The sequence below is a fragment of the Mustela nivalis genome (genome assembly GCF_964662115.1).
Source record: "Mustela nivalis genome assembly, chromosome: 6".
NCBI classification, from domain to species: domain Eukaryota; kingdom Metazoa; phylum Chordata; class Mammalia; order Carnivora; family Mustelidae; genus Mustela; species Mustela nivalis.
This window is the reverse complement of record NC_139025.1, coordinates 131,387,467-131,401,337: the sequence shown is the minus strand read 5'-3', so window position 1 is coordinate 131,401,337 and position 13,871 is coordinate 131,387,467.

Below are 13,871 nucleotides of genomic sequence, written 5' to 3'. Positions count from 1 at the left end.
CCAGGGCACCTGGATGGCTCAGTTGGTTCAAGCAACTGCCGTCTGCTCAGGTCATGATCTCAGAATGCTAAGATCAAGTCCCACATTGATCTTAGCTTAGCAGGGAGTTTGCTTCTCCCTCTGTCCCTCTCCCTTTCATAATCTTTCTCACTCTCTCTCTCTCTAATAAATAAATAAAATATTTTAAATAAATAGTAAATAAAATCCTCAGCTATTATTGTAGAACTATTTCTCCCTTCAATACTATTTTTTTTTTTTGCTTTATATATTTGGGATTATATTGTTGTGTGCATATAGGCTTATACTTGTTATATATTCTTGATGGATTAATATTTTCATGTGATGTCCCTCTTTTTTTCTTGTAAGAGTGTGTTTATCTTGAAGATTCTTTTTCTATTAGCATAGCTACACCAGTTCTCTTTCATTTATTTGCGTGGAATATCCTTTTTTTTTCTCTTTTCCTGTTCATCTGCCTTTTTCAGTTCATGGGTTTCAATCTAAATTGAGTTTTTTATAAATAACATATAATTAGATCATGTTTCAAAAACCTACTCTGCTCATCTCTGCCTTTTAATTGAATAGTTTTGTCCACTTCCATTTTATAAACAGATAAGGAAGAACTTTTACAATTTTAGTATTTGTTTCAGCAATTCTTTGTTTATGATTTCTTTTATCTCTTTGAGTATATTGTAATTGTTGAGTTGAAGTCTTTATCCAGTAAATCCAGTCACCAGGCTTTCTTAGGGACTATTTCTATTAGTTGCATTTTCCCTGCTGTGCATGCACCATACATTCTTTTTCTTCCCATGACCCATTATTTTTGTCGAAAGAACCAACTGTTGGGTTATATCTAGACATTTGGGGAATTATAATATAGCAACTCTGAAAATTAGATTCTCTTTTTCTCCTAGGGTTTGTTGTTACTGTTATTATTTGTTAAAGATTTTTTTAAAACTTATTTTGTGACTTCTGTATTTCTTGCTCTGCCACTGATATCTCTGTTTAGTGGTCAACTAGTAATTTGGTAAGAAATTTCCTTAAACACCTGGAGTCAAAAAATCCCATCAGTAAAACCAAACATACACAAGCTCTCAATCTTTGCAGATTAGCTGTGTGTGTTGGAGCATCCTTCAATGTTTAGCCAGCCAGTTTACCACTCTGTCTTAGCCTTCACTTTATGCTTATGCAAATCCCAAAGTTTAGCCAGAGATGAGAGTTTAGAGCCTTCTGCAGTCTTTTCAGAACATGTACACAGACCCGAGCATGCACAAAACCTTTGGATTACTAGGGGTATGTGAAAGCTTTTCAAAGTTGTATTCCACAAAGCATCTTATTAGAGTCTTTCTTCCCTATCCTTTTGGTTTGTCCACTGCTCGCCCAACTGTTCCTCCTTGTTCCAGGTGATAGTGGTTAATGTATCTGCCTGCAGTTTTTCTTCAACAAATAATCCACCGATAATTTCCCTAGGCCTGAGAGAGTTCTGAGTTGGCATAATGAAATCAAGCCCTTTGACCTGGTCCTTCAGGGAGTCACCATACAGGTCAAAACAACCATAATTCTTTGAGAATAATGTCAATACTGCTTTCTCACATCTTAGGAACCTCTATCAAGAAATTGTGTATTATTATCTTCAAGGCTGACATGGGGCTGTGTACTGGGAGATGGTATGGAGGTAATTAAAATGTCAAAAGCTTTAAGAACAAGATTTGGTTAACTTTCTTTCTTTCTCTTTTTTCGTTCTTTCATTCTTTCTCTCTATCTCTCTCTTTCTTTTTTCTTCCTCTTTCTTGATTAAATGTTTTAAGCTTTTGATTGTATGTGAAAGTTCCCCTTCCCCCTCAATGGATTCTCAAGGTTGTTACCAGATTATTTGTCACTTTTGTGGAGGTACAGACCTTTGAGTTTCCCTTTTCCACCATTCTTTGCTGATATCTCAATGAAGGTTTTATTATTTTTTGGTAGTTTTAAAAAATACCTCAGTAAAAGAATCCTTTCCGGGTTATTTTGTTATAAGAAAAGCCTGCACTAGACATTTAACAAGATTTTGTTGCATGGAGTGAATAAATTAGGCAAGGACTGCTCCTGGTAGAGAAAGGAATCTATAAGACTTAGAAGCAGGCTAAGAAGCACTCCAGACTGTCTCCTTCTTCAACTAGAAAGACAGACATTAGTATATGATTTTCGTTAACCAATCAAGTATAATTATCCAAATAAAGAAAACAGTGTTTTTATATTTGTTGTGTTTTGAGTGACTTAGGAATTTACTGTTTAAGTCAGTGCACTTGATGAGAGTTTTTCTACCAAAGAAATTGCAGTGTGTTCCAATAATTATTTTCCTAGAGTGCATTATAATTTCATCATGGGTTTATGCAGTATTAAGTCAATAGTAAATATACAAGAACTATTAAATTTTTATGTTTCAGGCATTTATTTTTCTTTATGATACATTTAAGTGATAAATTATTTATTGTAAGTGGATATTTGGGGAGCTAAGTGCTAATTAGGAATTTTTTTTTTCAGATTGTTCTCCAATTAGTAGATTAGCAATAATAGAAGTATATTTAGATCCCAACGCCCTGGGATCGAGTCCCACATCGGGCTCCTTGCTTGGCAGGGAGCCTGCTTCTCCCTCTGCCTCTGCCTTTGCCTGCCATTCCGTCTGCCTGTGCTCGCTCTCTCCCTCTCTCTCTCTCTGATAAATAAATAAAATCTTAAAAAAAAATAGAAGTATATTTAAATGATATACATTTGATTGGTTTAATTTCATTTATGTGGTTAAAATAATAACTGCATCAATTCAAAGAACAAAAGGAATTGCTTCCAATAGTGGACATTATTTCACAGGTGGAAAGAACATTAAGTATTTGAACTTACTTATTCCTTTGGTTGATAAATCCATCATATCAGAGTAAGTAAAATAGAAGACCTCACCTCTGACAACAGAGTTTCACACTACTATATTCTGTTTCTGTCCATTCCCTGGAAGATAACATTAAGAAAGGCATGTGAGGTGCTGTATTTTTAGGCTGGATGCTCTGATGAAGGTTCTGTATTTTAATGGAAGTGTGGTCAGCAGAACTCCAAAGATGTTTTTAAAATTCCCATCCCATGAGTATTTAACCAAACACTAGTCTAGATACTACTGTGAGGTACTTCACAGATGAAAATAAGTTTACTAATCATGTGACCTTAAATTATTCTGGATTATATTACCTCAATGTAATCATATTAATCACAAATATAGAAGAAGGCAGAAAAGTTAGAGAGATGAAATGTAAAAGAGAGGCAGAGGCAAGGTGATGTAAAAGTGGAGGTCAGAGAGATTCTAAGCATGAGAAGAACTCTACTTGCCATTATTGGGTTTAACAATGGAAGAAGAAGCCACAAACTAGAGAGTGGGGGGAGGGTGCCTTCTAAGAAACTGAGGAGACATGTCCCTGGCCAACATGAAAATGAGAACCTTAGTTCTGTAATCTAATGGACCTGATTTTTGCCAACAATATGAATAAACTTGGAACAGATCCATCCTTAAAATCTCCAGAAGGGAATGCAGCCCTACTAAAATCTTGATAACCATCTTTTGAAATCCAAAAGAACCACCTCAGCCATGCTATGTCTAGATTTCTGACCTATAAAACTATGATATTTTAAACTGTTGGGCTTGGAACTATTTATTATGACAGCAATAGCAAACCAATACAAAAAGCAATGTAAAACACACACCATTTAGAAAATATTCATGGCAGGGCACCTGGGTCACTCAGTTGGTTAAGCATCTAACTCTTGATTTCAGCTCAGGTCATAATCTTGAGTCATAAGACAGAGCTCCATGTTGGGCTTTGTGCTCAGTGGGGAGTCTGTTTGAGATTCTCTCTCTCCCTCTTTCTTTCCTCTGTCTCCTGTCTTGCTCTCACTCTTTCAAATAAATAAATACATCCATTTTAAAAAAGAAAATATTCATGGCAAGAGGCAATGGTTTGAAAGTGGAAATGGCATCCAGTGCCAGGTGCAACAGCCTCCAAGAGTAGTATCCTACTGAGATCATTCTTGTGCTTCAACTTCAAAAGTATTTCTACTGTATAACCTACTTTGGTCACTGACCATTTTTTATAACTATTTTTGCCACAAATTTAGTCCTATAAATTTATACTCTGCTTAAGGTTGGACAGAGGTGGTTTCTGTTGCTTGTGATCAATAAACTTAAAGTGTATTGACATCAAAAATAGAAAATACTGTAAGCAATGGAACTCACTGGTTAATACTGGTATTTGGAGGCATTAATATAGTCTTCTAGGTCCATTGCATATAATGGAATACCTCTAGTGATCACCTGTAGTCATCTACACCACTCAGATGTGCTGAGCCAAATATTGAAGGGCGATTTTGCTGTTGGTATGAATGTAAGACAGGAGTATGTCAAAGTGGTTGGTGAAAAAGAATGGCAACCACAAATCCTGAAAGATTGTTCAAGGCACTAATTGAAATCCAGAGACTTTTCTTTCTTTTCCTTTTTTTTTTTTTTCTCCCTTTTAAGGTGACGAAGCGGGAGAGAGAAAACTTTAAGCAGACTCCATGTTGGATTTAATCTCACAACCTTGAGACCATGACCTGAGCCAAAATCAAGAGGCAGTCACTTAACTGAATGAGCCACCCACAGGCCCTGAAATCCAGATGCTTTCTTGATCTCATCTCATGCTTCAATAGAGTAGAAGCATTCAAAGTCTAAGCTTAATATTTGACTTAAATTGCAATTCCTACTGAATTCAAAGCTTCTCCATGTCTTCTATGTCAAAGATAAAAAACTTCATTGGGAAACATTAGAATCCTAATGATTAAATTGAGGATACATGAGAAAATAGAGGTTTCTTAAACTTCTCTTCTGAGCCAGAAGAACCTCCACTGAATGGTATTATCAGTTAAATTCAAAGCTTCACCAGTTTTTAGATCAATAGAACAATCATTGTAAAAATACAGAATTTAAAGAAGAATGTATACTGGAGATTCGAGGGTCTTGTCATTTCCTTGGAAACTAGAGGACCCCTCTTCCCTTGTTGATGAGACTCTCTCACTGTTGCATGAAAGTGTTTTAAGTAACATTCTTGCCAAAACCATTTGCTTTAACTATTAATTATTGTTTTTCTTCTTACCCTCCTCTTCTGAGCATTCCTAAATCCTGCTTCCCTCTCCAAATGTCACAAGGACTATATTCCAAAATACTTCTCAAAGAATTACAAACTCAAAACTTCATAAAAATGCTTTCATATTAAAAATATACTAATGAATTACGAACTCATGTTGACCAAAATCTGGGAAATGTGTATAGGGATAGATGGATGGATCTGAGTTTATTTTTTTTTTAATGAAAGATCATTACTTTTGATTTGATCAAATTAATATGATTCCAGTATGCCAGTCAGATTCCCGAGAAGTAATTTTAATTATTTCCTTGGATGGATGCTGAAAATCTGAAACCTGGAACTCAAAGGTGATGAAAGATCAGAAAAACCTTGTCATAATACATAGAGGAATCCCCTAAGACTTTGGGATTAGAAGACTGCAGTGCAGTGGTCATGTCTTTTTCTAGATCATTTCTTAATTGTATTCTCTGAGAAATAACCAAAAACACTTTTGCTAAGACTGAGAAAAATATCGTGCCACAAGAGCACCAACATCTGTGAAACTTGCTTATAGTAATTTGTTTAAGATTCCAGATTCTTTTGAGAGACTGCACTTGAAATAGGGTTTCTGGTTTTGGTGAGCAGGAGGATGGAAGAAGAACAGAAGCTAGATGGTTGCTTTTAATCTCTAGAATAAAAAGGCCAGCTCGGTAAGCAGACTTCCAAAAGTCTTTGACTTCAGTTAAGGATTATGAGATCTTCTAGGACAAAGCAGATTCAGAGTTACTAGAAGTTTTCCAAATTTCTAAATGGAATAATAGGTTGTATATGTTGAGAGAGGATAGAGTTTCATGTCTGGGAAGATTAGGCTAATTCTGAGAAACCAGGATGTGTATTTGCCAACCTAAACCTTATCCCAACAGCTGAATTGGTTTCTAGACTCAGCTGTCCTTACTTATATTACTATTTATTTATTCATTCATTTAATTTAAATTTTACCTAGTTAACGTATACTGCAATATTAGTTTCTGGATCCAGTTATCCTTAAATGAAATGGAGGCAGATAACCTCATGACTTGACCTTGTAATGACATCAAAGTATGTATTATGATGCTTCAAGTCTTTCTCAAAGGGACATGAAGCTATTTGTCACAAACAAAGGGGAAATATCTAGACTTTTTATGAGTTAGGAGATATTAACTCAAAGCTACCACTATTGCTCAAAAAAAAAAAATCCTAAAATACCACTGTGCTCCATTAGAATGGTAGCTTATAGATGTCAGATAATAAGTAGGTATATGGCTTAAAGGACTCCAAAGTCATTCTTTTTTCCTTTCCTAGTTATATATTTGAAATGAGAAATTCTATATTTGAAATACATCACACACACACACACACACACACTGGGAAAATTCCCACAAGATTTTGTGACCCATAAACAAAGGTTATTATAAGACCATTGTGTCCCTTGGAGCTTCTTCCTCTAAATGAAGTAATGAATTAAAAGCAATACCACATCCCTAGGGGAATATCTCCCCCTTCCCCCCGAAAGAGATTAGTGCTGCCATCAGAGACTTGAGACATGCAGGACGGATGGTTCATTCATATTTATTTATTTATTTATTTATTTATTTATTTATTTATTTTAGAGAGAAAGCAAGGAGAGACACAGAAGAAAAAGGAGAGATCCCTCAAGCTGACTCCATGCTTAGCATGGAACACTATATGGGACTTGATTCCAGGATCCTGAGATCATGACTTGAGTTGAAATCAAGAGTTGGATGTTTTACTGACTATGCCAGCTAGGCACCCTGGGGTATTGTGATTCTCTCTCTTTTTTTTTTTTAATTTTATTTTTATTTATTTGACACAGGGAATGAGAGAGAGAGAGAAGAGAGAGAAAGGGAGAGAGAGAGCAAGTACACACAAGCTGGGGGAGGGGGACAGCAGGCAGAGGGAGAGAGAGAAGCAGGCTCTCCGCTGAGCAGGGAATTGTATGTGGTGATCGATCCCAGTACCCTGGGATCATGACCTGAGCTGAAGATAGACGCTTAACCCACTGAGCCACCCAGGAGCCCCTGGGACTGGTGATTCTTAATATAACTCTACTTATCTCTCTAATTGTGGAGGTGCAGAAAGTGAGGAACCTCACAGAGTGAGCATGAATTAGGAATAGATTTAGCTCCAACTGTTACTGCTGTTCTAGATATGATTTCTCTGCTGGAGAAACTCGGCACACTCACTGGCATGTGGATTTGGGAATGCTTTCCTCTCTTTCCCAATAGAAAATATTAGCAGAAGTTTGCCCGAATAAACAGGAAGAGCAGCATGCCCTCTCTGTATTGTCTCATGGTTTCCACCGTGTCCAAATTAGTTTCCAGAACCCTTGACTGCCTCATCAATTCCAGAAGACATTTTGTTGCTTGCCCTTCTACATGGATAATACCATATGGATGGCAGGAGAAGAAAGAGGATTAATAGGCATATAAATGACAGCCAGACAGCATCAGGCCATTGCTTTAGAGGTAGATTTCACAAAAATGCAAGGTCTTACCACTGCAGTGACTTGCTTGTGATCCACTGATATGACAATTTGTTTTTCCATGTGGTCAGGACATTGGAGGAGCAAGTTTGGAAAATCATAACAAAGAGATTTACAGAGAAGGCATGCAACTTTTCAGAAAACTACAGATGGTGAGGTTATTTTGGGCTGCTTACCAAAAGGTCACACTCATTGTGGAGGAGGCTCTTAATAGCTCTGGTTTTCTTGAAGTGTCTCTCCTTTGTGCTAGTTACATATTTCAAGTGGCCATGGAATAAGGTTAAATGCTCAGGGTGACTTAGAAACAGGGACTTCCCCTTTACCAAGATTATTGAGGCTACTCCCACTGAGGATGTCCAATTTGCCTTCCACATAAGTAGCATGAAAATACAGATACATATTACATCTTAGGAGGACCAGCCAGATGTTTTGTAACAAGATAACAACATTGAAACCTTTCTAAGATAGGTTGCCACTTTTCCTCACTGGAAGACATATATAATATGGATTTGGATTTGTTGTCTTTGTCCATCAAGCATCTGCAAGGAGGCCTATAAAGGGACTTAGTCATTACTCTAATGCTGTTATGGGTTTCTGCATAACATCATTTCTAAGGGGAGCAGAACTTGAAAAAAAAATTGAAAAGGCAAAGGATTGCTGTATTTTGATTCATTTGCCTTACCAATATTTGCCATAACCTAGAAGTATCTGTCATTATAAGACCTTTGAATGGTCTATTGAAGTCTCAGTTACAGTGCTACTTTAAAAGGAATGTTGCTTCTTATGTCTATAAATTTGGGGTCTGCTAGTTTAGAGCAGGGATGAATATTTCCACCAGGACATACAACATTTCCATTGCATTGGAAGCTAATGCCACCTGGTCATTTTCAACATTTTATGGCTCTCAAAACAAAAAAAAAAAAACACACACAAAAATGGATGAAATAGACATTTTATTATGGCTTGCTGTGATTGATCCTGACTGTAAAGGAAAAATCAGATTATTGCCTCATAATGGAGAAGGAAGATTGTGGGTGGAACCCATGTGGTCTCTCAAGACACCTTCTTATCTTACTATTTATAATAGTAAAATTCAACGAAAAAAAAATCATACACTGAAAACTCTATGGAAGGTCTCTCTCCAACAGCAATAAGAGTTTGAGTAATCAGGTTAAAAACAGCAACAACCTCCTTGATCAGCTGGGGTGCTAGCTGTAGGCAGATGCTGAATGAGCCATGAGGGAGAGAAGTTATAAATAGCACCTCTGTTTCATGCATACTTGTCCCAGTTAGGATAATAACCACTATGCATGTCTGTTTTTTGTTGCAAGTACATTTACACACCTCAGCTTCCAATTTATTTTCTTCTTCTCTCAGCATTGCATTTGGGGTATGCCACTTACCATTTGCTTCAAAAATGATTAATTTCAACGTGTGATGATGGTGTCTGCATATGAGGAATGAACATCACCCAGGAATCCTGGACTTCGAGCTGGTTCGAATGAATTGACAAGACTTTGAGTTGTCTCCTTTTGGGGAAAGAGTGAGCAGGTTTATTATGGCATGACTGTCTGATAGGCTGAGTATCCATTTTCTGTTTCCCTTCTTGAGGTGTGAGTAGAGGAAGAAGGATTTACATAGATGATAAACAGTGGTGGACCCTTCTGTACTCTTGCCTTCTTAGTGTCTATCTCCTTTTTGTACTTTAGGCAAGGTCCCCACTGTGTCAGTTTTGGTGGGATGCCATTTAGAAATGAGAAGGATCATGTTTTCTTTCTTCTCACTTCACAGTAGCTGGAATGAGATATTTTTCTTTAAGATTGATTTTTTTTATGAGAGAAAGAGAGAGAGAGAGAGAGCAGGGGGAGGGGCAGAGAGAGAATCCTCAAGCAGATCTCCCACTGAGCACAGAGCTCAATGCAGGGCTTTATCTCAGGACCCTGAGATCATGATCTGAATTGGAATCAAAAAATGGCCACTCAGGGCACCTGGACGGCTCAGTGAGTTAAGTCTCTGTGTTGAGTTCAGGTCATAATCTCAGGGTCCTGGGATCAAGGTCTGTGGCAGGGGGTGGGAGGTGGGGGTATTCTCTGCTCAGCAGGGAGCCTGCTTCCTTCTCTCTGCCTGCTGCTCTGCCTATTTGTGATCTCTCTCTCTCTGTCAAATAAATAAATAAAATCTTAAAAAAAAAAAAAGAAAAGACAAGAAAAGGCCAGTCAACTGACTAAGCAACCCAGGTGCCCCTGGAATGAAATTTTTGTCCTAGGCTCAGCTAACTGGGCCTCTATGTTGAAGGAGTGATGCTGAGATATAGGAGCATTTTAGAAATGATTTAATTTGACTTTTGAAATGTTGAGACCTTTAGTGGGGTGTGCATTTCCAGAAGCCAACTGCCAGAGGGGGGAGGGACAATACAGGTGGGTCGGTTCCCATTCAGAGTCTTCCTGTGCCTAGTCCTCATGTCTGTTTCTCACTTGACAGCAACCCCCCCCCCATGACACCGTGACCTTGAGCTCTCTGATGTCCTTTGTGGCTGAGTTAGTAGAATTGGTTTGTGTACCCTCTGACTCCAGCTAATACAACAATACTACTTGTATTTTGTTAATACTTGTGTAGCTTTATTTTATTTTATTTGTTTATTTATTTACATATTAAAGATTTTCTTTTTAGGTAATTTCTACACCCAATGTGGGACTCGAACTTATAACCCTAAGATCAAGAGTTTCATGCTCCACTGACAGCAAGCCAAGTGCCCCACTTGTATACTTTCATATATATGAATGTCTGTATGTATGTGTAGTTACATATACATATACTTATATACAGATTAATATGTACATATTCTATATAACAAAATATCAACTTATTGCTAGGTCATCATAATTTTTTTTTAATTTTCTTTTCCATTCTTTAGCCTGACATTCACTATTGATATTCATGAGAAGATAATGGCAAGATAGTTTTCCTGTAACTGTATTCTTTCCCTGAATGAGGAGCCACTGTTTATTTCACTTAAACAAGTATAAAATTCATTTTAATTCTATCTTTTACAATTAGATTCCCGATATTGATCACAAAGCACCTTTCTGCACGTGACACTGTGTTAAGTACAATGTAGACTGATGGGCAGCCACGGGGGCCTCCTCCCCAAGGCAGCTCACAGCCCAAGAGAACCAGCATGATTATAAATAAACATGAACATCCATAGACCAGGACAGGGGGAAATTAATATTTTTATCTATTTATTTGATATGGAGTACAATGGTTGGGTGTCAGGAGGAAGATTTGGGCAAGAAATAATATTTTTATATGAGACAGAAACATGGAACATTTTAAGGGCTTATTTTTTTTTCCCCACCAATAGTGTAATTATTCAACTTGCTGGTAAACTTTACAGATTCAAAATGAGTTCTTCCTCTGTTCATTAAGATAACATCACGAATGCTTGGCATAGACAGCATATGTCTGTGCAGGACAATGAGCTATGTCTGACTGCTAATAAGTCCCTCATGAAGTTGAGTCTTCTGTCTTTATGACATTTGAGCTCCTGGCATACTAATTTTATCTGACACAATCCAGTCAGATCCTCCGGATGTCTCTTTGTATTGATCAGTTTCATATAAATAGTTGGTCTTTGTTCCTTTTAAGACAGGATCCTAGAAATAGCTGTTGGGCGAATAATGACAGAAAACTGTGTTTATTCTCGCATTGTTTAATAGATACAGTTTGGTATGATATTAGAAAATGTTTAGCAGTTGAATGTATCATACCAGAAATTTAAGACTTCAAAGGGAAGTTGAAATATTATCTCTACAGTTTTGTGTAAAATTTGACAAACGTGTGAGATAATTAGTATTATCTCCGTTAAAGGCCAGTTAGGGGATTACCTGATCTTTATTTAAAAATCTGAGGTAGGGGCGCCTGGGTGGCTCAGTGGGTTAAAGCCTCTGCCTTCTGCTCAGGTCATGATCTCAGGGTCCTGGGATGATCTCAGGGTCCTGGGATCGAGCCTCGCATCGGGCTTTCTGCTCAGCAGGGAGCCTGCTTCTCTTCCTCTCTCTCTTTCTGCCTCTTGTGATCTCTGTCTCTCTGTCAAATAAATAAATAAAATATTTAAAAAAAATAAAAATCTGAGGTAAACATGGGCACTCTTTGTGGCCCATGGTTGGTAACTCCTTCATACTTGCCTTTTTTCCCAGTAAGCCATCCACTTCAAGAGAAGCTGGACACTTCTCCAAAGCAAGGAAGGGAACGCTGATAAGTCTATGTTAGCCATGGTGACACAATGACCCTTCTGTCAGCAATTTGTTCAGAAGTGAGCTTGTGACACAGCTCTGGCCAGCGAGACTTAAGTAGAGATTCTAAGAAAGTTTCTCTTGTTGCTAAAACGGGAAGAAACTTTTCTTCTCTACTACCACTGGAAGTATCTGTGTGGGAATATGGTACTTAGAACTGTTGCAGGCATATTACAACCACCAACGACAAAAAAAAGTCACGAGAGCAAAGGCCAGTGTGTCAAGATTTGCAGAGCAGAAGGACGAAAATAACCTGGCACATGGATTACATCATTAAGCTGGCGAATTATCGTTCAAACTGCCCTACCCTTAGGCTTATTATTATGTGACATTTCAAAGTCATCATTATGTAAACCACTTTTCTGTTAGGTTTTCTGTACTTGCCACTAAAACATCCTAACTGATTTAATAAACACCTTTATTATCAGAAGAAGACTAAAATTGCTATTCAAGTATATGTAAGTTAGAGTGACACAGTTATAGGGATAGCATTGATTAGATTCTATTACGAAAGAAAATCCTCTACAAACTCGAGTACTTTATTATTGCTGTGTTGTTACATGGCTGCTGAGAATCAGAGAGAACATGCTGGAGTGGACAAGGGAAATTGCACATTGTGGTGGAGTCTGCCCTGGGTGGAGATGGCTTGGATATTGTCATTATTATTATCATCATCATTAATATCAGCTCTAGTAAGAATCCCTGGTGCTCCCTGGACCTCAGTTTTCTTATCAGCAAGGTGAAGTGATTATATAATTTAGTTTCTTAAAATAATTCCTTCCAGTTCTACATTTTTATCTGGTCTATTTATTTTAAAATCAGATTATGTTTCTTGTAAGAAGTAATTTATAAAAGTTCCTAGAACCCAGGGAAGACTTTTTTTTTCATGATTTTCTTTCCTTTCTATGAGATGAAAAGTTATGTACTTTGATACAAGCACTGCACCATACACTGGAGATGAAACACCAAGACAACAAAGATATGGCCCAAGCCTTCACTGATCAAAGGAAGAGAATCATTTAAAAATAATTATCAATATGAACATTCACTGGACTCTGAGAAGATAGAGAGATGAACTTGAAGGTAGGCTTGAGGGGTATGTAGGATTTACCCATTTGAGGGGTTTGGGGATTTAGAGAGGGGAACAGCATGTGTGAATGTCCAGTGTAGAATGAAAGCTCAATACATTTGTGAAACAGAAAGGACTCCAATGGGGTTGGGGCCATGGGGAGGCATGGTAAGATGAAGTGGCTAGGAAGGCAGGGACTGGTCTTAGAACACTGTTAAAGATTATGTAACTTCATCACAAAGACAATAGTCATTGTAATTTGGGATATAAAAGGCAAAGTTGGAGAGATCCATGCTTTCATTTTGCCAGACATACTTCCTTTCCTCTCTACTCCAAACATGATTCAACTACTCTCTGGGCATACCTTACCTATCTTTGTGAAATCTGTATTTTCAGGACCTTGACTTCCTCATCAAGGTGACATTACATAAGAGGTTGATTATTTTGGCAGAAGAAATCAAAGCAGATGAAAAGGAATAGCCGAGGTAAATATTATCTAGGAGACTGAATGCCCATCAAGTGCTTTTAGTGTGGTAATGATGAGACAACCAGATGAAACAAGCAAAGCTGATTGGAGGAGGGAACAGTATACTGATGTATAGGTTTTTAACACGCTTGAAGACTGTTAATAAGTTTAGATGACTACTCATCACCCATACTAAGCAGCCATTGCCTGGCTTAGGAAATGGAATCAGTGCATTCAATAAGAACATCCAAATGTTTTCTTATACTAGTCATGTTGACTTATTATTATCCCAGATGAGATCTCATTGAATTTGAATGTAGACCCATCTATTAAGACAATGTGTCTACTTTTATATGGACTAAACATAATCTCTCATATTTTA